Here is a 25546-nt window from a genome sequence, read left to right as displayed (position 1 = left end):
GAGTTTTAGTATTTCTGAAGAAAGCAGAAGGGCCGTGAGGCACAGTGCCCTTCAGGGTTTGGGATGCCTTTCCTCATTGCCCACGGAATGCCACGTTGTCCCTAGAATCTTTGCAGCTGGTGGCAGGCCCCTCGTAGATTACAAGCCTTGGGACTTGACTTTATTTTGTGGGCATGGAGCAGAGCTTAGTCTCTGGGAGCTGTAGGTTAGGAGGTGCTCCCAGAATTTGGGATGTGTCTCCAAAGAGCAGCCCTTGAGGAGTAGCCACTGAAGGGGGTTCAGGAGTGCAGTTTGAGGGCAGGAGGTGTCAGGAAGCAGTGGGGTTCGTTTCCTGACAGTTGAGGAGAAGAAAAGGGGTTTCTTAAGTTTTGGGACTGCTGGGGAAAGGGAGGAGGGTTCACCAGCCCTTCTCAGAGGAGTTTTGCAGTTGGATTTGAATGTCATAGAATTGTAGAATGGTTTGGGTTGGAAGGCACCATAAAGATCCTCTAGTTCCACCCCCCCTCCCAGGGACGCCTTCCACGAGACCAGGTTGCTGAAAGCCCCATCTGACTTGGCCTTGAATGCTTCCAGGGAGGGAGCATCCGCAGGTTCTCTGGGCAACGCGTTCCAGTGCCTCGCCACCCCTAGTGAGAAACATCTTCCTAACGCCTAAACGAAGTGTACCCTCTTTAGGACTAAAGCTGTTACTGCCTTGTCCTATGGCTGTACACCCTCGTAAAAAGTCCCTCTGCAGGTTTCTTATAGGCACCCTTTATGTACCGTGAAGTCTGCTATAAGGTCTCCCGAAAAGCTGCATGCCGGTGAGCGGTCCGAGAAGGTGAGGCGGTCGTCGTCCGGGTCGGTGTTGAATAGCAAAGTATTATGGGGCCGCTCAGTTCAGCGTTTACCTTCTGTTGTGGAGGTGCTGTGTGGGCTATCTTTGAATTGGATGAGCGTTTGAGGCGAGCTGTGGATTAGTGAGGAGGAGCATGGGGCCGATGGCTTCTCACGAGTGCCATGCTAACTTGGTGTTTCTTGGTACCTTAGGTACCAGGAGTGACTACGGATGCAGGGTCTGACTCTGGAATGAGCGGGGAAGCGAACACGGTGGCACTTGTGAGGAGGGTGGAGTTGGGGAAGTAGTTCTCATTGGCCAGCGGGATGCTTACTCCCTTTTCTGGTTTGTTTGTGTTTGTTTTTTTCATTGCAGATGTTGAAGAGCAATGTGTCCCCTTGAGGACCATCCCAGTTAGCCCGTGTGGTTTTGTGGAGGATGGATTTGGACTCATGACCCTCTGAAAGCTAAGTTGAGGGACCAGGCTGGGAGGAAGGGACAAAGCTGGGAATAGCAGGGAGGAGTTTTAAAGTTAGTGCCGGAGAGAGGGCTGTCCCAAAGCAGTCGCCTTTGCGCAGGCAAAGGGAGCGGGTTGCTTTTCAGCTCGAGACCCGTGTGTGCCAGACAGGGCAGTTCCAGCCCGTGTCCGCGGTGGCGTGTAGTTTGTGTAGTCTGTCTTGTGCGCCTAGACCTTCCTCGGGTCTCGATGTCCTTGTCGCGCTTTGCACCAGAGGAGTGAGGCATGCACTTCGGGTGCTGTCGCTAGGGTTTCGAATGCTCTTGCTCATCGGCCCGGTGCCAATCGGGTGCTGCTTTTCTTGTGCTCGGTGCTCTAAAGCATGGGTAGGTCTCGGCAGGTTCCGGTCGGTGCTCTATGGCAGCATTTTTTCGGGCTTCATCGGGAGCTCTGCTCTCCAGCTGTCCATTTTCTCGGACTGGGACTTCTTCCCCGCATCCTGACATCCTTAGGTCTCGACGCCAGGCTTCTGGCACATCTGTCGTCTGGGTTTTGACAGTGCTGTCTTGTAATGGGCCGCTCCATTTGACTCCTCTGGGTCTGCCGTGGAGCCTCCTGGCCTCACGGTTGCGGCCCCCTAGGTCATCTTGCCCGACGGCGCCTCCCGTCTGGGGGTCATTCTTCTTGCTGAGAGTTTTTTCTCTCGTTGAATCACCTCGGCGGTAGCGTTCCACGTGGTGACATTCTGCACACGGTGTGCTTGGCTTGGAGCTGCTCTGTCTGGGGATCTAGAGTCAGGGGTAGGTGGAAGAGCGATAAGAGTCTACGGGTGAAACGTTGATGTGCCTAGACCGTTTAGGTGAGGGTTGTACAGTCATCTGGGCTCCAGTAGCCATCAGCGGGCTGCGCGGACAGCCGTGCTAGTAGTGTTTCATAGAGATGATTGGAGCCATGTGGCAGGGGTTGTTGAGGGGCAGTGAAGTGGATTTGACTCTCCAAGGTGTTAAGACTTGCATGTGATGGGCTCCAAGTTTGGCCCTGGTTTTTTTGGTTGGTGGAGTGTAGGGTTTAGGGTTACTCCATGCGGGGCCCGGATGATAGAACACCAGTATGATGATTAAAGTCGCCCCTTTAGTGAGCTTAGCTGATCATTCTTATACAATTCTCTAAGTTGTTTAGAAGCTTTGATTGGCTGCTGCGTGCAAGCATAAGTGGTGATTGGTTACATCGATACTGTCCACGCGTATAAACATAAGATACAGTTAGTTATACTTGCTCTGTACACACGCATACACACCGGATATAATTGGCAATGGTAGAGCATGCAAAACTTGTCTTAGTCCAATCGGTCGAGATAAGCCCCTGAATTGAGGTTGGTTGTGTCAAGTTCCCTTTATTGTGGAATGTGCACCTGTGTTTTTCTAATTGGGATCTTTCTTCTTCTGTCTTCTTGTTTGTTCTGTTCAGGGCCTTCAAAGGTGTCTGGAAGGCTCTTGCGACCATGAGCTACTTTCAGGCCCAGTAACTAAGTTCCATATATTTGAACACTACAGTGGGGGGTGGGGTGTGTGTGGCAGTGGTGGGGTTTTTTGTTGTTTTTTATTTGGTTGGTTTTCGGGGTTTTTGTTTTTTTTTTTTTAAATGACAGGCTGTAGCTGGACTCCAGATGGACTTTGTAGATGGAATCAAGACCTCTGGAGTTGTGAAGCTCTTGTTCTGTATCTAGGTGACTTGTTCAATATGTTTGTGGGGGTTTTTTTCAGATGTGGAGGGACAGGATGTGTCCCACAGAGCGATGGGGGAAGGCAGCAGAGCGCTGTAAGGAGGTGGGTCCGTGAGTGGGGTCAGAAGGAAGATGCGGCTATGAGACTGCTTTGCTTTGCTGTGTTTTGCAGTTTTCTTGCATTGTATTGGTCTGTATTTGCCTTTGCCTTGTGTGGTTTTGTTGTGTATTTGTATTGACTGTCATGTGAGACTGTCTTGCAATGCCTGGCCCTGCATTGTGTTTTGTATTGCAGTGCTCTGTACGTGTATCGATTGCCACCTGAGGCTGCCTTGCCTTCTATGGTTCTGTATTGGTTTGGTATTGTTTTGGTCTGTACTTGTACTGACTGTCACGTGAGAGTCTCTTGCATTGGCCCTGTTCTGTTTTGACTGGTATGGCAGTGCTCTGAGTTGTTTTGCCTTGACCGAGGTAAGAATACTGCCTTGTATGGCATTACATTTGCATGTGAATTACATGGTTCTATGTTCGTGTGTGTCTTGTATGGCATTGTAGAGGCAGCGTAGAAGGTTTAATGACTTTGGGCTCTTTGCATGCAAAAGAGTAAGGCATCATCCTTCCTGAGTAAGGCAGGAACTGGGCAATGGTGTTCATCTTGTTTATGCGGATGCTTTGTGGCAAGTCTCTAGAACTGGTCAAGGCCTTGGAGGTCTGAGTAGCAGCGTGATGGGTCTTGGAGTGATTGGTAACTTTGGGAGAGCTCTGTGTTTGTGATGCTCTGGTTTTTTTCAAGTGCCATGGAGGACACTGGCTGTGAGGATGTGTTATTTTTGGAATAGGTGGGAAGCAGGGTAGGCCAGCGGTGGAGGACTTGACTTCTCTCTCAAGGATGAAGTGTCTGTTGACAAGCTTTGTGTGTTGTTTTTGCAGGTGATGACAGGGCACAAGAGGTGCTTGAAGGAACCTTGCCTTTAGGTGACATGGCTGCTACGGCGGTTGGGCTGTGACACGTGGCACTGCGAAAGCTCAGTATCGGGTTGAAAGTGCGCGGATGGTGGAGATGATGGTGCGTGTTGAAACGTTGGTGTAACAGAAGGGCAGTTTGTGGGGAGGTTGGAAGGAGGTTGGGCTGGGGCCTGGGTTTTTGCAGGTAGGGTGATTTTTTGAGGCCCCTGCTGCTGCAGGCACGGGGTGTTGGCCTCTCCCGGCCTGTGGGCGGTAGGATGGATGAGTTGAGAGTGAGGGCTGGCGTGCATGTTGTCTGAATGAGTGATGTGTTGTGAATGTGTCTAACCCTGTAGGGTTATGTGGTTTAGACTTTTGGGGTTTTTTTTCCTTTCAGGCTGGATGTAGAGCTGAGATTTTTTTTCAGGGAATTAGGAAAAACCCCCAAAAACTTAGAATAAAAAACCCCAGCTGGGATATAGGTTGGTTTTTGGTGTGTCCTCCCCTGCCCCAATGTTTTTCTTTTCTCTGGTGCCAGCTGCTCCATGAGGCAATGCTTATTACCAGTGTTTGGACAGGGGTTTGGCTCGGGCCTGGGTTTTCACTGGGAGGGTGATTTTTTTTCCAAGGCTCCTGGGAACGGTGTTCCCATGGAGCGCTCCCCTGGAACCTGGTAATTGCCAGTCAGCACAGGGAAATATGTTGTCCGGTTGATGGTCTTTGGAAGACAGTTGAGGATTTTGCAGGCGAAGGGTGGGGGGAATTGGACTAGATGGCCAGCATGGAGTAGGCCAGGGTTGTGAAGTGCGTGAGTGTAACTCTATTTGTCTGTGGTGGGTTTGTAAAAAAAATATTTGGGTGCTTTTTGTAGCTTGTGATGTAATGATATTTTTCAGTTTCTGTTTTTTTATTGAGGTTTGGAGGTGGATGGTCTGTCAAGATGAGTGGAGCTCCCTCGTTTGCTGCCCGGGAACAGGGATCGTGCAGGTAATGTCACCTGAGGGAGTAAAACTTCTGGATGTGCAGTGACGGATGTAATGGGAGCGAGGAATGTGGAAAAGACCACTCTGTAGAGCTTTGCAGGTACTAAATAGTGGCATTTCTTCTTCAGGTAATGCTAGTTTTTTGGAGTTTACATGTATTTGTAAAAATAATGTTTAAAAGAGGACTAGAACTAATAGTGTCAAACATTTAATGAGTGAGGCCGTAAATCTTTTCTATATATTATAGAAAAAGTACATTGTAGAATTGGATTGAAACACTGACATAGCTTAAAGTATGTGGAATGTGTAATGGACCGAATGAAGCACTAAATACAAAATGACAAAAAGACAGGTGTCCTTGTGGGAATCACAGTACTAATGGCAATCACAAAGGGAAGCATAGAGGGAAGCATGGGTGTTTAGTGTCCATAGGTAAACTTATATGTTGAAGTAAGTGAAAGTGTCTCTTGGAATTAGGCATCGAGTTGTAGATACCTTGAGGTAAATGTAGCTGCTGCTGGGCACATGGAAAGGGGGTGCATTCCTGGCTCTAGTGATTGCACAACTTTGAAATTGGAGCTGTAGCTCCATAAATGTGAAATGGGCTCGGGCGCGGTGCGGCGCCGAAATGGGCTCGGGCGCGGTGCGGCGCCGAAATGGGCTCGGGCGCGGTGCGGCGCCGAAATGGGCTCGGGCGCGGTGCGGCGCCGAAATGGGCTCGGGCGCGGTGCGGCGCCGAAATGGGCTCGGGCGCGGTGCGGCGCCGAAATGGGCTCGGGCGCCGAAATGGGCTCGGGCGCGGTGCGGCGCCGAAATGGGCTCGGGCGCCGAAATGGGCTCGGGCGCGGTGCGGCGCCGAAATGGGCTCGGGCGCCGAAATGGGCTCGGGCGCGGTGCGGCGCCGAAATGGGCTCGGGCGCCGAAATGGGCTCGGGCGCGGTGCGGCGCCGAAATGGGCTCGGGCGCCGAAATGGGCTCGGGCGCGGTGCGGCGCCGAAATGGGCTCGGGCGCCGAAATGGGCTCGGGCGCGGTGCGGCGCCGAAATGGGCTCGGGCGCGGTGCGGCGCCGAAATGGGCTCGGGCGCGGTGCGGCGCCGAAATGGGCTCGGGCGCGGTGCGGCGCCGAAATGGGCTCGGGCGCGGTGCGGCGCCGAAATGGGCTCGGGCGCGGTGCGGCGCCGAAATGGGCTCGGGCGCGGTGCGCCGCCGAAATGGGCTCGGGCGCGGTGCGCCGCCGAAATGGGCTCGGGCGCGGTGCGCCGCCGAAATGGGCTCGGGCGCGGTGCGCCGCCGAAATGGGCTCGGGCGCGGTGCGCCGCCGAAATGGGCTCGGGCGCGGTGCGGCGCCGAAATGGGCTCGGGCGCGGTGCGCCGCCGAAATGGGCTCGGGCGCGGTGCGCCGCCGAAATGGGCTCGGGCGCGGTGCGCCGCCGAAATGGGCTCGGGCGCGGTGCGCCGCCGAAATGGGCTCGGGCGCGGTGCGCCGCCGAAATGGGCTCGGGCGCGGTGCGCCGCCGAAATGGGCTCGGGCGCGGTGTTACTTTTCTTAAAGGGGCTGAGGTACTGTGTAACTCTGAAATGGGCTTGATGAGAGGATAAGATGTGTGTAATAGGTGAGGTTTTTTAATTCTGTATTTCACTGTCCCTGTTGTCCTTCCTCTTATTATCTTTCCCTGACCCTTTGTGGTGCTCCGTATTCTTTTTATTCATGTCTCCTCTCTCTCTTCAACCTCCTGTGCTTTTCATAGTCTCTCTCGCCATTATTCTCATCTGTCGCGCTATCTTACTTCCTGGCCCATCATATCATGTTGTATCTATTCCTCCTGCTTTTTTCTCCATCTGTCCAGATCCCTGTCCCTTTTTTCTTCTATTGCTGTCCCTCTGCCCTGCTTCCTCTTGCAATCTTTTCTGTATTTCTCTCTGTTCCATACCCTCCTCCATCCTTTCTAACTGTATCCCCCCTCTTGAGCTAGCTGTCCCTTCTCTTTTCTCTCTTTCTCCATCTCTCTTTCACAGCCTATCAGTCAGAATTGTGTTTTCCTCCAGTGCTGTCCTGCTCTGTCCCTTGTTTCTCACTCTCATTCTGTCATGCTCCCTGTGTCTTTTTTGAACTCCTCCATCTCTCTCCTGCAGCCTATCACTTTTTTTTTCCTCTGCCATCCCTTTGTCCTTCTTCCAGTCTTTGTGTCTCGCTCCCTTTGTTCTCCCTCCCTGCCTTTTTTTCCTTTCTTGCTACATCTCTGTTCTGCTCCCTAGAATAGAATGAAATCGCATTGAACTAAATAATGAAATTTGGAAAGGACCTCTAAGATCGATAAGTCCAACCATCAACCCAACAGCACCATGCCTGCTAAATCATGTCCCAAAGTGCCACATCTACGTGTGTTTTGAACACCTCCAGGGATGGTGACTCCATCACTACCCTGGGCAGCCTGTTCCAATGCCTGAGAATCCTCTCAGTAAATAAATTTTTTTTTTTCTGATATCCAATCTAAACGTTCTCCAGCACAACTTCAGGCCATTTTCTCTCGTCCTATTTCTAGTTACTTGATAGAAGAGACCAGTACCCACCTCGCTACACTCTCCTTTCAGGTAGTTGTAGAGAGCGATAAGGTCTCCTCTCAGCCTCCTTTTCTCCAGACTAAGCCACCCCAGTTCCCTCAGCCATTCCTCATCAGACTTACGCTCCAGGCCCCCCCACCAAATTGGTTGCCCTTCTCCGGACATGTTCCAGCAACTCAACGTCTTTCCCGTAGCAAGGGGCCCAAAACTGAACGCAGTACTCAAGGTGTGGCGTCACCAGTGCCGAATACAGGGGAACAATTACCTCCCTGCTCCCGCCGGCCACACTATTTCCGATACAGGCCAGGATGCCACTGGCCTTCCTGGCCACCTGGGCACACTGCTGCCTCATATTCAGCCGGCTGTCAACCAGCACCCCCAGGTCTTTCCCTGCCGGGCAGCTTTCCAGCCACTCTTCCCCAAGCCCATAGCGCTGCATGGGGTCGTCACAACTGAAGCGTAGGACCCGGCACTCAGCCTCGCTGAACTTCATACAGTTGGCCTCGGCTCATTGATCCAGACTGTCCAGATATCTGTGTAGAGCCTCCTTCCTACCCTCAAGGAGATTGACCCTGCCTTTCAAGTTGGTGTCGTGTGCAAACTTGCTGAGGAGGCACTCGGTCTCCTCGTCCAAATCGTTAATAAAGGTGTTAAGTGGAACTGGGCCCAACACTGAGCCCTGGGGAACGCCACTAGCGACCCGCCGCCAACCGGATTTAACCCCATTCATCGCAACCCTCTGGGCTCGTCCATCCAGCCAGTTTTTCACCCAGCAAAGAGTATGCTTGTCTAAGCCAGGAGATGACAGCTTCTCGAGGAGTATGTGTCGGGGGATGCAACAAGTCTACGGCATTCCTGACAGTTCGAGAACAGCGCGATCTTGAGCAGCTTGTAGTATATCCTTGAGAAGTCTGGAAAGATCCGAGAAGACCAGTACAAAACCAAGATAGTGATAAGAAGAACCGTCCTGACAAACTCGCCAATCGTGAATTGTCAGTTACTAACTAAGCCAATCATATACTAACACACACTCTGAAGGAGGGGATAAAACGTGTGTTAGAACAACAAAGTAGCCATTTTGCGTGATCTATTACTTGTCGTGTCCGTCTCTACCGTGGCAAATGGTGACCCTGATGCGCGTGAGCGAACAGATCATCTAACGGCGATAAATCCAGCACTAGAGAGAAGTATACCAGTGGCGACGAGAGCTGTGAAAGAGTATACCGGCAGCGAGAAAAGCTGCGGAGACGGAGCCTGGTGAAGCTGAGAGCAGTGGAATCTGCCTGGTCCAGACCTGAGCCTAGACACCTAATAAGGTGAGCCACCGGGGACTAAACTGTTAGAATGGGGCAGCAATTAACAAAAGAAAAGGAGATGATTTTGTCTACCTGGAAAGCCCTATTAAAAAGAAAAGGGGTTAAAACCCCAGAAAAAAGCCTGAAACGGATTTTAATACGGTGTAAGGTGCAAGGCTTTACAGCCACAACAGTTACTGCATTCAGTGTGGATGCATGGCAAGCGGTGGGCTGGAAAATGTTTGATGAGATCTCTAAAGGACAGAAAGAGGTCTGTAAGTTGGTGATCGTATGGCGTCTATTACGTGAGACCCTGAAGGAATGGAAAGCAGAATGTGATGCGAAAGATCGGCAAAAGAAAGATGAGAAATCAGAAAATGTTATCAATGAAAAAGTTTCTGCTCAAGTAACAGCTGCGACTGATGCTGCAATATCAGCAGTTGCGGGCAGAAAACCCCTCATGAGCAAAATTGGATCATACCCTTATTTACCTCCTCCTCCTCCGCCATTAATTACTTTACCGGGCGATGAGGGGCCCTCCTCACCTACTGGTGCGGCAGCGGAAGGGGTGACTCCATCACCCACCCCCCCCCACCCCGAGGAAAAAAATGCGGTGACTAACACCGAGCCGGAAAGTGTGGGCCGTAATGAAATTGAGGGCCGAAAGGACGGTGAGAGTCAAACTGAATATGAGGGCCGAACGGAAAGTGAGAGCCAAAATGAAACTGAGGCAGAAAAAGCTCTAATTGACGCTATGCGATCTCTGCAGCTCGCAGATAAAACCATACCGAAAGAACCCCTGCCATGGACTCTCTCTCCATCCACAGTAACTGTGGTCCCGAGATCCCCTGATCAATTTTGGGAGGGAGTTAGAAGATATGCTGCCGACTCCGGCAACTGGGATCTAGTAGAACGCCTCAGCCCGTGCTCTCTAACACCTGCATTTCTAAAGCCTCTAGATAACGCAGCAGAGGCTCCTGTTACATTTCCTGTTTTCAAAGCTGCTGCAGGCACAAACCGGCACGATGAGCACAATCCCATAGGCTGGAGAGTAGTGCAGGATTTGCAGAATAAAGTACAAAAATTTGGAATCAATTCTCCTGAGGTAATGCAACTTATTCGTATAATTAGCACAGATCTGCTGTGTCCATATGATATTATGCATCTAGCACAAGTGCTGTTTCAGCCCGTACAATTGCAAGTATTTCAAGCCACCTGGAGGCAGATGGCATGCGCGGTGGCGCTGCATAATTCACAACTGCCCCAGGGTGACCTGAGATTAGGCCTTGGAGAGGATGCTTTGCTTGGTGAAGGGCAGTATAGTAACCCTCAGCTACAGGCTACATGGCCTCCACTGGCTCTCGAACAAGCACAAAATATAGGCCTTATGTCAATAAAGCGAACCATGGATATGGCAGCTCCAAAGCAAAAATACATCACTATCCGCCAAGGCCCCACAGAATCCTTTTTACGATTTGTAGAAAAAATATCTGCTGCCCTGGAAAAACAGGTAGAAGATGAGGTCTTAAGACATATGCTATGCAAACAGTTGGTAAAAGATAATGCTAATGAGGCCTGTCAAAAGATCATACAGGCTTTACCAGGAGATCCTTCTGTTCCCGACACGGTAGCTGCATGTTCTAAAGTTGGGACACTGGAACACGCAGTGGCCACCCTAGCCAATGCTATGAGAAATTCTGGAAAGTGCTTTGGGTGTGGCAGTGAAGGGCACATCATGGTAACTTCTCCACACAAAACATCACCAGGTGAACAACCGGTGCACCACTCACCAGAGATTACCTGCAAGAAATGTGGAAAATTAGGACATTTTGCAAAACAATGTCATTCCAAATTTCATGCTAATGGACAGCCGCTACAGCAAAACCACAAAACGAGTGCGAGAGGGCGCGCGAGGAGAACAAATCCCCTCCCGACAGCCGGCCAATTCCTCTCTGCGAACAATTGTCAGCTGCGACAGCTGGCTCAGCAGGGTTGGATGTATCCACCGCCGACACAGTAACTCTAGCCACGAAAGACATCGTTAAGTTCCCTCTTAATGCAAGGGGTCCTATAGGACGGGGACTGAGTGCATTGCTACCGGGAAGATCAGGTAGCACGTTGAATGGAATAATCGTGCATGTGGGAGTTATTGATGCTGCTTTAACAGGTCAAATTTGCACGATGATTTCGACCCCCTACCCACCAGTAACAATCCCTAAAGGTACTCGCATTGCTCAACTTGTTCCTTTTTCGAGTTCTATTTCAAAAGCAGAACAGCGACTGCGATGCGATGGAGGCTTCAGCTCCACGGGACCCCCTCAGGTCTGCTGGTCTCAAACTGTCTCATCATCCCGACCACATATGACATGCACACTGTCAAATCACGGAAGATCTCCGACTACAGTAAGGCTTGCAGGGCTCCTGGACACCGGAGCTGATGTGACTATTATTGCCGATTATCTGTGGCCATCTACCTGGCCAACAGAGGAGGGCTGGTATGGGAGTAGTGGGGCTGGGAGGATCCACACGTGCAAAGATAGCAGCCACTCCAGTTCTGATTACCAATCCTGAGGGCCAACAGGCAGTTATTAAACCATATGTGATGGCAGCTCCCCTCGATTTATGGGGGACGGATTGCTTGTCGCAGTGGGGGGTAAGAATTATCACAGATTTTTAACGGGGGCCACTGTGCTGCAGGGTGTTAGACAACCCATGCTTGTTTTAACTTGGTTAACAAATAACCCTGTGTGGGTGGATCAGTGGCCCCTACCAACTGAAAAAAATAAAGGACCTGCAAGAATTGGTAGCAGAACAACGAGCTGCCGGACACATTGAACCATCTCACAGTCTGTGGAATGCTCCAGTGTTTGTGGAAAAAAAAGAAATCAGGAAAATGGCAATTTTTGCATGACCTGTGGCAAGTCAATGCTGTCATGGCCACGATGGGGGCTCTGCAACCAGGCATGCCTTCATCTGCCATGATCCCTCAAGACTGGGAAATCATTGTCATGGACCTTAAGCGTTGGGGTTTTTCTACAATTCCATTAGCCTCCCAAGAGAAAAAAAAAATAAAAAAAAAATTAAAAGAATTTTTTTGCATTCTCTGTGCCTTCTATCAATCATGCAGAACCGGCAAAAAGATATCAATGGAGAGTTCTGCCGCAGGGCATGAAACATTCACCAACCACTTGTCAATTGTTTGTTGCACAAGGTCTGTCACCTGTATGGGAAAGATTCCCTACTGGTTATAGTTATCACTATATGGATGACATTCTGTTAGCGTCAGACAACAAGGAGCAGTTGAATGGCATGAAAAATTTGGCCACAAATTTGCTACAACAATATGAGTTAGTTATTGCCCCTGAAAAAGAGCAAAAAATAGCACCCTGGAAATATTTGGGAATGATAATTACAAATAAGCAGGTTGTGCCCCAACCTGTGAAACTTAACCCTGCAGTTAAGAGACTCAGTGATGTACAGAAATTAATGGGATCCTTGAACTGGATCAGGCCCTATCTTGGACTGACCAATTTGCAGTTACAACCTCTATTAGACTTATTAAAAAATTCCAACGATCCAACAGAACCCAGAATATCGAATAAGGAAGCCTTAAATGTAATTCACAGGGTGGAACAATGTATACACAAGAAATTTGTTTCTCAAATTGATCTGTCTCAATTGGTACAATTCTTTGTACTAATTGACAAAACTGTGACATTTGGTGCTTTGGTGCAGTGGAATTCTGAGTGGGATGACCCATTACATATTTTAGAATGGATGTTTTTGTCATTTCTGGCCACAAAAAACTGCTCCTGGCTTGTTTGAACTTATTGCTGATGTAATCGTAAAAGCCAGAAAACGATGTGTAGAACTAACATGACGTGATCCAGCTACTATTGTTTTACCTGTTCAAAATTGGTACTTTGAATGGTGTCTGGCAAACAATTACAAGCTGCAAGTGGCTATGGTGGGTTTTCAAGGACAGATCTCGTATCATCTACCGTCGCACCTGCTCCTGAAATTTGCTTGAGAAATAACATTTGGTCAGAAAAGCTTAAGCCAGCCGGAACCTGTGAGAGGCTCTACTGTCTTCACAGATGGTTCTGGAAAAACAGGTAAAGCAGCAGTAGTATGGTATGAAAACAGCAAGTGGAACAGCAAAGTAGTGTATCAAAATGGTTCTCCACAAACAGTAGAGCTGCGTGCACATGGCACACTGAAGCAGCAGCTTCAAAAACAAAAAGGGGGAATGATTGGGGAGCCACCACAGGCATGTTTAGATAACGTAGTTTATGTTCTTAGCTTTCTCCATTATGGGGATAATTCTCCTCTACCTCCTTTTTTCAACACTTCTCTTTTTTCAACACAGAATTTACAAAGAGGCATCAAAGTACATGTTAAAGATTTAGTTACTGGTCAGTGGAGTGGACCATGTGAGCTATTAACCTGGGGGCGAGGTTATGCTTGTGTTTCTACAGATAGAGGCCCACAATGGACTCCCGCTTGATTTGTATGACCATCATCAGCTGGAACATCCCAGAGGGTGCGGCAATATGAATACCACCTCAAACAAAAACTAAGTGTAGGTCACCTTGACCAATATAACAGGGCAAGATTCTCTGTGCATTGCAACCGCATCACAAAGTCCATGAACTAATAGACAAGATGACTGTGACTCATGCAGCGTGCCTGGCCAGCGAGCGCATGCGTCATAGGTTGCAAATGAGGCAGATTTTTGGCACCCGCTGGCCACGTGTGCTGAAATCCGTTCCTCTACAAATGTATAAATACCAGGATTTTCCGAAGAGCATCGGACTGGTGTACGGCAAGGCCCTCGTTGCCTCCGTGGGGACGCCCACATAAAGCTGGCACCTACCGATTGCTGGGCTGAATTTGCGGAGCAAGACAGCACAAGAATGTACAGATGGTTCATCTACCTCACAGTCCTCGGATGGACGTAGTCATGGATACCACTGCAAACCAAAGAAAACATCTGGATGACCCTGGCTGACGTGACCGGACAAGATATCTTATACCCTAGTACAGCAACACCAAGCAGTGCCTTTTTCAGAGGTTTAATAGGGGGTTACACTGACATCAACAAAGTTTAAGAACTTATTGATGGAGACCCCTGTGCAGCAGGTGATGGACTCAATGGATGGGAATGCCTGGTTTTCACGGATCGGGCATTAACCCTCATTGCCACCCCAAGAATCACAAATTCTGGGGTCCCTGAATACAGACTGGTGTAGTATTATCAGATTTACTGCTAGACATTGACAGTGTCAGACATGCTATGCTATAAAATAGAGCTGTAATTGATTTCTTGCTTTTAGCACAAGGACAAAGATATTTGAGGGTTGGGGATTGTCTGGATGGTTGATATCTCTGCTCAAGACTGTGGGGGTAGTGATCTTGATTGTGATAACTATGCTTCTAATGTTGCCCTGTCTTTTCGGCCTTCTGCAAAGGGCCCTGCAGAGGGCAGCCGGGATGATATTTTTAGCACAAATACAAAAAGGGGGAATTGTCGGGGGGTGCAACAAGTCTACGGCATTCCTGACAGTTCGAGAACAGCGCGACCTTGAGCAGCTTGTAGTATATCCTTGAGAAGTCTGGAAAGATCCGAGAAGACCAGTACGAAAACAAGACAGTGATAAGAAGAACCATCCTGACAAACTCACCAATCATGAATTGTTAGTTACTAACTAAGTCAATCATATGCTAACACATACTCTGAAGAAGGGGATAAAAAGGTGTGTTAGAACAACAAAGTAGTCATTTTGCGTGATCTATTACTTGTCGTGTCCGTCTCTACCGCGACAAGTATGCCGTGAGAGACGGTATCAAAGGCCTTGCTGCAGTCAAGGTAGGTAACATCCACAGCCTTTCCCTCATCCACTAGGTGGGTCACCTGGTCATAGAAGGAGATCGTGTTGGTCAAGCAGAACCTGTCTTTCGTAAACCCACGCTGACTAGGCCCAATCCCCTGCTTGTCCCAGACTTGCCATGTGAGCGATCTCAAGGCAAACCGTTCCATAATCTTCCCCAGTACCGAGGTCAGGCTGACAGGCCCGTAGTTCCCCGGATCCTCCCTCCGACCCTTCTTGTAAATGGGCATCACACCGGCAAGCCTCCAGTCCTCTGGGACCTCCCCCGTTGACCAGGATTGCCAATAGGTGATGGAGAGCAGCTTGGGAAGCACCTCTGCCAGTTCCCTCTGTCCTCTTAGATGGATTCCATCTGGTCCCATAGATTTGTGAGCATCCGCATGGCGTAGTAGGTCACTATTTCCTCCCGGATTAATGGATTAGGGGGGGGTGTGTGTGTATATTCTGCTCTTCATCCTCACCTTCCAGCTCAGGAGGCAAGAGTACCCTGAGGATAACTGGTCTCCCTATTTAAGACTAAGGTGAAGAAGGCATTAAGTACCTCAGCCTTTTCCTCATCTCTGGTGGCAACGTTCCCTTCTGTATCCCTTAAAAGATAGATATGCTCCTTGGGATTCTTTTGACCGTTAATGTATTTGTAAAAACATTTTTTGTCATCTCTTACGACAGCGGACAGATTTTGTTCTAGCTGAGCTTTTGTCTTTCTAATTTCCTTTCTCTATGACCTAACGAGATCCCTGCTCTCCTCCCAGGTTGCCCGCCCTTTCTTCCAGAGATGATAAACACTCCTTTTGTTTCCTGACTCTTAGCAAAAGCTCCCCGTTCAGCCAGGCCGGTCGTTTTCCTCAGCGATTCGACATTGCGGCATGGGGGAATAGCCTGGTCCCGAGCTGTTAAGATTTCCTTCTTAAAGAACGTCCGTCCCTCCTGGACCCCTTTGCCCTTCAGGACCATCTCCCAAGGGACTCTCTCAACCAGTGCCTCAACGAGGCCAAAGTTTGCCCTCCAGAAGTCCAGAGCGCTGGTTTTGCTAACCCCCTTCCTTGCCTCACCAAGAATTGAGAATTCTGTCATTTCACGGATCAAGTGCAACTGTAGCAAATACTGACCTTCCTGAAACTATTTAGAGTTTTCATGTGTTGATACTCCTTAGAAAAAAACAAAACCTGAAAAAAATCCTATAAGGATTAAGCTATAAGATTGTTTTCAGGGGGGGAAAAAAAAAAAAAAAAAAGGAAAATAAATGGAAGATAGTTTTAGAGAAAGTAACTTTCATAGCACTTTGAGGTAACATAGCTGTCTGTAAACAGGATGTTTAAGGAAAAGATACTTGGTCTCTTTATGATTCTTTCTGTGGCCTTCTAACTGATGAAAAGTCTGACTATGTGAACCCTGGTTATCTGTGTTACAGAAAACTGATCTGCTTTGCAAGCTGAGATTATTCTGAAAAAGAGCAAAGTAGCAGAGACATGGTCTTGGGGTTTGGGTTAGTATCCTGTGACGTGCCAAAAGAGGTCAGAAACGGTTTTAAGAGACTCTGGTGTCAGGGCAGAGGTTTCTGGGGAGACTGGAGCTCAGCCCATCAGCTCAGCTCCCCCCGGGGGTGCGGATCTGTGTGGAGGCGGCGGGAGGCAAGGGAGGGTGAGCGGCTGGATGGGGCGAGGGGGGCCGGTGGGCAGGGGCTGGGCCACTGGGCCGGGCTGGGCCGGCGGGCAGGGGCCGGGCCGGCGGTCAGGGGCCGGGCGGCCCCGCGCCACGCTCCCGTGTTGGCGTGGTGGCGGGCGGTGAAGCCCGTCGCCTTCGCAGCCGCGGTGAGGTGCGCGGGTCTGGCCGCAGCGTGCGGCGTTCTTGGCCGGTGAGGGAAAAATCCTCGCCGGGCCGGGGCTGCGGGCGCGGTGGTCCTCCGGCCTTGTCAGTCAGGCATCCGCCTGAGGCCGCGGGGCTTCTCGCCGCGCGGGAGCCGTGGCTGGGCCTGTCAGCGGCATAGACCCTGCCCGCGGTGGCGGAGAGGCGCTGTGTGTCCCGGTCTCCGGCGCGTGCAGCGAGCGGCGGGGGTGGCTCCGGGCAAAGGAGGTTTGCAAAGGCCGGCTGGGGATGAGCGTTGGCGCTCGGCAGACCTGCGGTGATGTGCTGCGGCCCGGCGGCACCGAGGTGGAGGGAGGTTCTCGGTGGAGGGAACGTGTTCCTGCGGCCGCAGGAACTTGTGGAGGTACCTACCGGCAGCAGTTAAGCGTGCGAGGGAGCGGGTTTTTTACTGTGGTTTTTTTTTCCGGTCTCTTTTTTTCCCCTTCATTCTGTGCTTTTTACCAGTGCCCGCGACAATGACTTTTTTTGCCGCCACAACGTTAAGGTTTCTGCTGGAAAAAATGTATGTTCTACAAAGCAATCTCTTGTGCCTGTCAATCTACAGAACTTGCGGACAAATGCGTAGGTCCACGCACGTGTACATGTTAGTGATGAAGAGTGATCAGAAATTGTGGGACCGCTTCTAGGACTTGATGACTTTGTCCGTATCCTTTGATGGAGGTGTTTAAGGCCGTCCAGTTTATGCTCCAGCTCAGTGATATTACTGCTTTTGAGAGGTTTGGGTTCACTGGATAGGAGAGCCTTTTTTGTATGGATCAGTTGTCTTGTTCTGATTTTTTTGTTTTACAGGTAAAATCACAGCTCAGTGTGACATGGAAATAACTGGAAATAGTTTTATTTTTAAATTTGGGGCCTTATTTTCCTTGAAACTGGATTTTCAGATACGGTGCTAGAAGACGTTACAGAGTTGTAAGTGTTGTTTCTGCCTCCTGTTCCTATTGAACATTTGGTTTCCTGGGGAAAAATACTGTGTAAGCTCTGTAAGCAAAGAGGTTTTATATTTTTGGAATACTTGCCAGCTGAAGGGTTTGTACCTTGGACTGAAACTGTAGAGGATGATCTGTTCAGGACATCCGTGTCATAGAGTAGCTGTTGCATGACTTATACTTGTAATCAGGTTCCTACTTTATAGCCTTAACTTTGCGTGGATTGTGTGTTGAACTTTCCAGTAGTTAGTTTGTTTTTACAATAGGCAAAGGTTTAGAAAGTTAGCAGACTTAAGGATAAGTATTTATTACTTTGTCCTGCCATGTTGCTATTTGAAACCTGTTGTGAGTATTGGTGGTATTCAAGAAATTGCCGAGATTTCGAGGGTGAATCTGTATCTTTACGTGTACTGAGCAGAAAAGGACAATGGATCTTTTTAGTTGCCAGATAGCTTTCTTTATCTAGGCGGTCAATTTGTCAAGATCGGGCTGCAGCGTGGTCAATTTATTTCTTAGTTCCAACATCTGCCATCTTAATGTAGAGATTTATTCTGTAATCAAAACTGGAATTGTTGTCCCTGGTTATGTGTGCTTACTTATTTTTTTTTAACGCTGCTTTGGTGAGATTCCGTCTGAGGGCAGAAGAATCACAAAGCTAGACCAGATTTTGCTAAATGGAAATAACATAACACTGGTAAGTCATCTTTGTTAAAATGCTGCATGCATTTATTTTCTGTACCTGAGCTCAACTACTTTAAGCTGAGCTTTCCAGACAATTCCATTACACAAGGTAATTTCAAGTAGCTTCTGGGGCATATGTGTGTATGAATGATGCTGGAAAAGTGATCTTGCTGTCTTGGTACATGTTACAGTTTAAAAAAAAAAAAAAGGAAAAAAAAAAAAAAAAAAAGAGCATGTCCTTAACTTTATTTTGGTGAATGTTTTTCTGGTCTTCAGGTGTGCAAGGGAATCACTGGTGTTGTTAAGCGCTCCGTAAGCTGGTTCATACAGTGGCTTTTAAGTCATGAGTGTTTGCCTGCATAAGCGTGTAGGTGGAATGCATCTACATTTTATCCATCGTTGTATGTATAGATGTGTTTGCAGCAGTTTGAATGTTTACAAGCTTGTCAAGTCGTTTGGCAGTTATGATTACCATGTGATGCCCAGAGAGCTGTACCTTTATGTGCCCTGAAAAAAATCTGGAGGTCTGTTGGCTTATACCAAATCAGAAGCACTGTGATTTTTAGTTTATTATCTGCTGGTGTAGGTAGGTCAGTACTGCAACAGTAATTGAATACTGTGATTATGCATCCCTAAGCTGAATTCTGCAACTTCCTAAATACCACAAGAGCAGACCTAGAATAGTTTTTTGTTTGTCGGCATAGATGGCTACAAAGTCAGGACTTCCTATGTAAAAGCATTCCTAATTTTGTGGGAAGAGGAGAGGACGACCAACTCGAGTCGAAATCAGCTCTGTGTGAATGAGGAACAATCTCCATTTTGCTGTCTTACCCACCTTGCACCTCCTCACTGTGTGTCTGAGCAAGTGCCATCTTGCCTTAATTTCTAAGCCTTTTTCTGCTTTGGTTACTGTTCTGCCTCCTTAAAGGATAGTGGATGTTCTGACTTCTTGTATGGGGTAAAATTACTACCATCCGGTTAAGCTAGTGGTATACTGCGCTTGAAGCAGAAGCTGGTGATGCTTAGAGTGCAAATTTTCAGCGAGACGTAGGTACATTTCTGTATCGGATCTTGTGCCTCTCTTGCGGACGCGTCTTCCCATGTCAGGAAGACTATGCTTTAGACTTTTTCTTGCTTCGGTCCTGAAAGCAGCAAAGTTCTTCCTCTTTAGAAGTGCTCAGCTAACTATTAAGAATGTATCAGTAAAAGCAATGGTTATCCTCTTCTTTTTCCCCTTATTAATGTTTTTCCTTTTGTATTTCTTTTTCTGTTGTTCAGTTCTTTACTTTCTTCCCTGGAAAATTACTCCCTGCTGCCTGTAGAAGGGTTCAGGCTCTTTATCAGTTTTTGAGCTCTGCTTACTGATAGAAGTTGGAAAGAGGAAACCAACTTCCCAGTATCGTGACAGTCTGGGGAGGAATCAGCAATTGGAGAAATTATTCACGAAAGGAAGGGTGTTCTTTGTCCTTTTAAAAATGAGCTGTAGTGTTTTAAGACAGAATCATTTCCTTGAGGTGAATACCAAAGACAAAAACCAAAATGTTTGCTATCTAGGAACTCCTTTGTGTTTTGTTAAACATTCTTTGTGTTTTGGAGGTTCTGTCCTGTGCTTCTCTGGCAATAACTGGCTTCCACTGTTGGGAGAGGAAGATAATATTGAATCGAAAAAACGCTTTTGTGGTCTACCAGTGAAGTCTCCACCTGCTAAACTGTTGTAAAGCAAGAACTGTTGTGTATGGGTTTGTAAACCTCAGATCTATGGCACAAACACAAAACTGTCGTTGTCTTTTATAGGTGGTTCCTGGAGGAGAAGGACCTGAAGTATAAATTGATACAGTTGTCATCTGTGAAGACATGGTTTATATATATATATATATATATATATATGTATGTATGTATATATGTGTGTGTGTGTATGTAATCTAAACAGAGCTTTTGGGGTAATGGTGTGGGTTGCTTGTTTGTTTTGTTTACAGACTCTTGGAATTGGCATTTGATAAAAGAGAAGGATTTCCCCTTCAGGAAAGGTGCACCACTAATGATGATGCTGGTTTTGTAAGTTGAAACCGTTACTTTCCTGTAAAGACACACTAATTTGTTCTGAATAAAAGCCTTTCTTTTTGTTTTCTTTGTGCTCAGTTACGTGAGTGCACGAGTGAGTTAGTTTTCCAACCGGTTGATGGAGTGGAGAAATAATAGTTACGTTCCAGTTGCTGTCGGTCTTCAGTTTTTCTACATCTGTTGCATTTGTTTATGGCCCAAGTCTATATAAAACCCAAATCGTGAGCCAGGAGATTGCTATTCTTTGCACTACAGGCAGATACTAAGCTGGATCATTTGTTTAAACCCTGCTTCAGGCTGTGTTGCCAGAAACCATGTGGTAGAGTGCTGTAGAATTCTGAAAGCCCTTCAAAGTGGATGCATCTGTTTGATGCTCAGCAGCCGTTGGTTCTGCTGGCCTTGAGGTTCAGCACTCTTGGACTTGTTTTGCTTGGCAGATGTACTCTCTTGTAGTAAAGGCATTGTAGTGGTATTTCGCGAGTGAGGACAGACAGACCAGGCATCGTTCATGTCCAGGGGGCCGGGGCGGGAAAGTTGGTGTTCAAACTTCTCATTCCCATCAGCGGTGACTCCGCTTGCACCACTAAGTGGTGCTGTGTACATATGCTTAATTAAATTGGGAGCTGCTTGTGCCTGCCTGCCCGCTTGTGTAGTTCGGAGTGGTCCTTTTAGAGAAAATGTTCTTTTGGCTGCATTTGTTCTCCTGTGATACAAAAACTTGACAGCTATTGGGGGCTACTACTACTTTAGGAGAATTTCTATAAAGTAAGAAATTGCTGGTTTTATTTTGTCGTGATGGGCAAAAAAATAACTGATTCAAAATCACGTCCACTGCAGCTTATGCTTCTGTAACACACCACTCAACTGATTTCTGTGTGTAAATGGCTTTGGAGAGGAATCACAGGTGCCTGCTGTGACTATAGGGACAAGCAGTATGGGCTCACAGGAACAGAACATGCTTTGCCTTCCCATCACCAGAAGAAAGAAAGAGAGAAAGAAATAAAGAGTTGAAGAAGGGTGCTCAGGAGCAAGAGGCTGCAAAGAAGTTGCTGTACATGATCCTTTTGCCTTGCTTTATCTGACAGAAAAGCTGCCTTCTGCTAGTTGGGTCTTGGCTTGAAATACAGGGGGAGAGAGACTCCCGCCCCTCTCCCAGGGAGTGTGCTACTTTTGACTGGCTTGTTCTGACTATGTGATCTGCAATTACAATATTTAGATTGCATGGTGACAATCTATACCACTGACTCCCTGAGTGGTTTTTCATTTCTGTCCCAACTTCCTTCCCCAGTTTTTTTCAATATATCAATTTAAAAAAAAAAATAAAAATTTTTAACCTTACATGAACATCATCTGTTGGCTTTGGCCCCCAACACTTTATTTCCTAGAAATAAGTTGAGTCTTTTCATCAGAATATGTAAAAGATTTCTAGCCACTGTAGTACTATTGTATTGTTTGTTTTTTTTAAATAAGTTTCTATCCAGGTTCCAGCATGTGCACTAAATTTCTACTGCAGTAGAAGACAGTCTTAAGCTGAAGAGAGATTTCATGCTTGGGAGAGAAAAAGAGCAGATCTTGACTCAAAGGTAACTTTTCCAAGGGAAAGGTAAACTCTTTTGTTTCTTTGGGGATTTTTATTCTGATAGCACAAACATCTTGTTCTCTCAGGATTTTGTTATCTCTGGAAAAAAACCTTGGTGTTGTGTCACTTCCTCCTTCCCTGGTTGTGGTTTTTTTTCACTCCTTTCAGAGGAAGTGCTAAAACTGTTATATTTTAGGAAGACGTTTTAACTTTTGACTCGGAGGTCTGCAGACATCACTGTAAAGACAGTTTCTGTGCATCCAAATGCTGTTAATCCCTTAAAATACGAAATGAAAGATGTGTAACTTGGAGCTGAGACGTCAGAGTATTCCAGATGGGTCTGGTTTACTTTGCATTCAGTGTTCCTGTAGCCTGTTGCTTTGGAAGTGCAGGTAATAAGCTTTTCAATTGAATAAATGAGTGGTAGTGTTTTTTTGTTTTCCTCCCCTAGAAACGTAGTGCTTAATCATACTGCACTGACCTGTAGAAGTTGTGGACACTGTGGTGTTCTCCAGAATGCTACCTGGGCTGCCACTACAAGTAGGTCATTTAAAATAATAACCTTAGACTTTAGAAACACATAAAAACTTAATGATGCTTAAAGTATAGAGCAGGATAGTCACCAGGTTAAAATAACTTCATGCTTATGACATTGCACAGTGATGGTTTCTTTCAGGTGTTTTGGTTGGGTTGTGGGGTTTTTTGTTTTTTTTTTTTCCCTTCCTTAGGATGCAACTGGTTGCAGTGATCTTCAGTTTTACGACACAGCTAAGTGTCTTAGTATGGATATGCTTCCTTTCTGCCTACTATTTCCGTTTACTTGTAGACAAAGTTAAGATAGCTCTTTGGAGTTGTGGAGTGTGCGTGTGTATATAGATATACGTGTGTGTGTGTGAATGTGTATGAAAATAATAAGACCTAAAGTCCCCTCCCCACATCATTAGTTTTTGCTGACCTGTATTTCAGTGTTACCAAGATTTTAAAGTGACCCAAGTATTGCTGTTGCAAATGTTTCCATGTTTGTCTAACTATTGTGATGACATAAATAATAATAATAAAAAAAATCAAAACACTAAATGTTTTATTACTTGCGTTCCCTGCCTAATATCGATTTCTTTTTTCAGGATTCACTGTATTTTTTTTTTTTTTTACCCTATGAAATGGAAAGAGATTTCTGGCTTACTGTTGGCTTTTGATAGATGTTTTATCCTATCCTTGGGGAATTGCCCACCAATTAATTCATAGAGGTTGGAATTTAACTGAAGGACATTTTGCATGCCCGTGTTCCAATATTGATGCTAACAAGCCACCATACAGTTCATGTTGATAGCTTTATGGATACTTAGAGGTAGGCAATAGTCTTATTTTTCAATAATGCTTAACCTTTTTCTCTCTGGCAAGAACAAGCAAGTCTGCCTGGTTTTGCAGGACTTGCAGCTTTCCCTTAACATCAGACTTTAAAAAGGGGAGAACCAGTAGTATCAGCTACACAGTTAGGATGGTGATTTTTAAAATACGAAGCTGCGTAACAGTCTCAGGAAGAACATGTGTGACTGGGCATGAGAGTCTGTGGTACAGCATTACTAACATTTGCTAAAAAAAGGTTTGAAGAATGAAGCATTTGCTTTATGAACGGTACTTGAGGACGAATTCTGATGCTGCTAAAGTTTATTGAAAAATAGGCACTGATTTCAGTGATGATGCAGGTGTGGTTTCTGTTCATGCCTTAAATCTGAAAAGAAGAGAAACCTCCATTTGAAGGAGGATTTTGTATGAAGGGTAATCAAACCAGTAACCTACTTTAAGAATGACTTTAAAATATTTGGAGCATCGGTTAAAAGCAAATAAGTAAAGTTTACCATATCCTCCTGCATAAGCTGTGACTATTGAATACAGTCAGCAGTCCACCTCAGAACTTTTTGGTGTGCAACTGGAATGTGTTAAGTTGTAAGACTTCACAGCCACGAGCTGAGGGGCCACATTTCTCTCCGAGCATAAAGCGCTGTAAGTTTTAGTTTCTTGCACAGCAGTGACTCTTTTCAACATTAGTAACTATACAACAGGGTAAAAGGCAAATTTAGTGAATAATAATGTGTCATTATCAGAGTAGCTGTTTGCATTTCACCATGATGCAGATGCTTTCTATAGCAGTTGTGTTGGCACATGTCTTAGAATTCGGTTAATCCTCTCCTGAACTCATTTAAACTTTTGGCTTCAACTGCATCACTGACAATATGTTTCACAATAGAAAAATGATTTCCTTTAAAAAAAAAAGGGGGGGGGGGGGTGTGGAGAAGAAGAAGGGGTGGAGGAAGTGGGGATAAAAAAATCTGTTGTCTGCCAGTGCTGTGGGCTGCTCACTCATTTTTCTGTAGAACTCCTGGGGTTTGTTGTGGTTGTTGTTGTTGTTGTTGTTGTTGTTGTTGTTGTTGTTGTTGTTTTCTGCCTTAGCCTATTAGCCTCTCCTCTGCACCTTTGGTCATTTCCTGAAGTTTGTCTGTAGTTTCCTACCTTAGTAGGTAAATGTATCTATTTTACTTTACAGAGCTTGGCTAGTTTCTTAAATTATACAAGTAATTTAAATCTTGGAACAAATGTCTTTGCTTATTGATTTTTGTGAGTAGCTGCAAAAATCTTATTTATTAGTTGCCCCTTTTAAAATTAAAATAAAAATTAATGCTATGCAAGAAATATGTTGCAAGTAAATGCTAGGGTCTTACTACTGCTCGCTGTTGAGAGATCGTGGGAAGTGCAGAGAATTTGTGTTAAAAGTTATGGGCATTTGTCAAGATAGTTTTCCAGGTCTGAGGCGTGCTGAAATATCTGTTTCCTGTGATAGTGTGTTTAGTTTCATTGACTTCAGCGGAACAGACAGAATACATTGACTTAAACTAGCTGAGAATCTGATGATAAGGTTTTATACTCTACCTAACATAGTGTTGGGACGACTTGTCCTCTGAACTCAAAATTATGTTTGATGATCTTAACAGGAGGCCGGATCTTTGATCTGGAAATTATGCTGATAGTGACCTTACAGAATCCAGGCTTGTAACTTCACTGGTTTCTTGCAGCCCCTCAAGTTCATGAAGGCCAATAAAGACCCATTCTCTTTTGTTCTTGTGCTATAATCAGTGATGGAAGTATGACATTGTCAGTTGTAAGAAGTGGCTTAACTGCTGTTGGAGTCTGCTTTTATGCCTGAAAAACCTGTTGATTTGCATGGGTTTGCACAGCTTCTGCTAATGATATGGCTGGAATGAGAGAGGACCTTGTGTAGTCTGCAAGGGCTGTATATGGTCCTGGTTTATAGCTGGGTGGGAGGGATTGGTTCAAGTTACTTCTTATATGCACTGTTTAATATCTTAAATAGGAGTGAACAGGGTAATTGGAACAGTTTCATTTTTACAAGAGGCAATTTATAAATCAGTTTTTATCCTGTGTTAGAACTAAGATATGTATTTACTGGAGACAATGAGTCTAGCCTGAACACTGAAACACCTCCGTTTTGGGCACACTATTAGAACTTTTTTAAAATTTTCAAATCATAACAGTCTGTCAGTTTATGCTTGTTGAGCCTGAGACATTACATGACGCCCTTTGAACAGGTAAACATTGCTAATAATTGATATTTGCTTTGTAGACCATACCTTTTGTATGCTCCATAGTCACATATAAATAACTTCTGTTGTTTCCCTTTCATTTATAGAAGCTCTGTTCATCAAACCATATAAGCACATACCTAAATTCAGTGTTAAACTT

General features: G+C 46.4%; 1 long non-coding RNA gene across 1 annotated transcript in view; it reads left to right on the top strand.

Annotated features, from left to right (window-relative positions):
• LOC126042792 (uncharacterized) overlaps positions 1-4335 on the top strand; it is a 53230-nt gene extending 48895 nt beyond the window's left edge. The window contains exon 3 of the long non-coding RNA XR_007507292.1: positions 4299-4335. This is a non-coding gene — a long non-coding RNA (uncharacterized LOC126042792). The remainder of the gene's footprint in view (positions 1-4298) is intronic.
• Positions 4336-25546: the final 21211 nt, after the last annotated feature.

This window comes from Accipiter gentilis, chromosome 9 (assembly GCF_929443795.1).
Source record: "Accipiter gentilis chromosome 9, bAccGen1.1, whole genome shotgun sequence".
Taxonomy (NCBI): domain Eukaryota; kingdom Metazoa; phylum Chordata; class Aves; order Accipitriformes; family Accipitridae; genus Astur; species Astur gentilis.
This window is presented reverse-complemented; position numbering and strand designations above follow the sequence as displayed.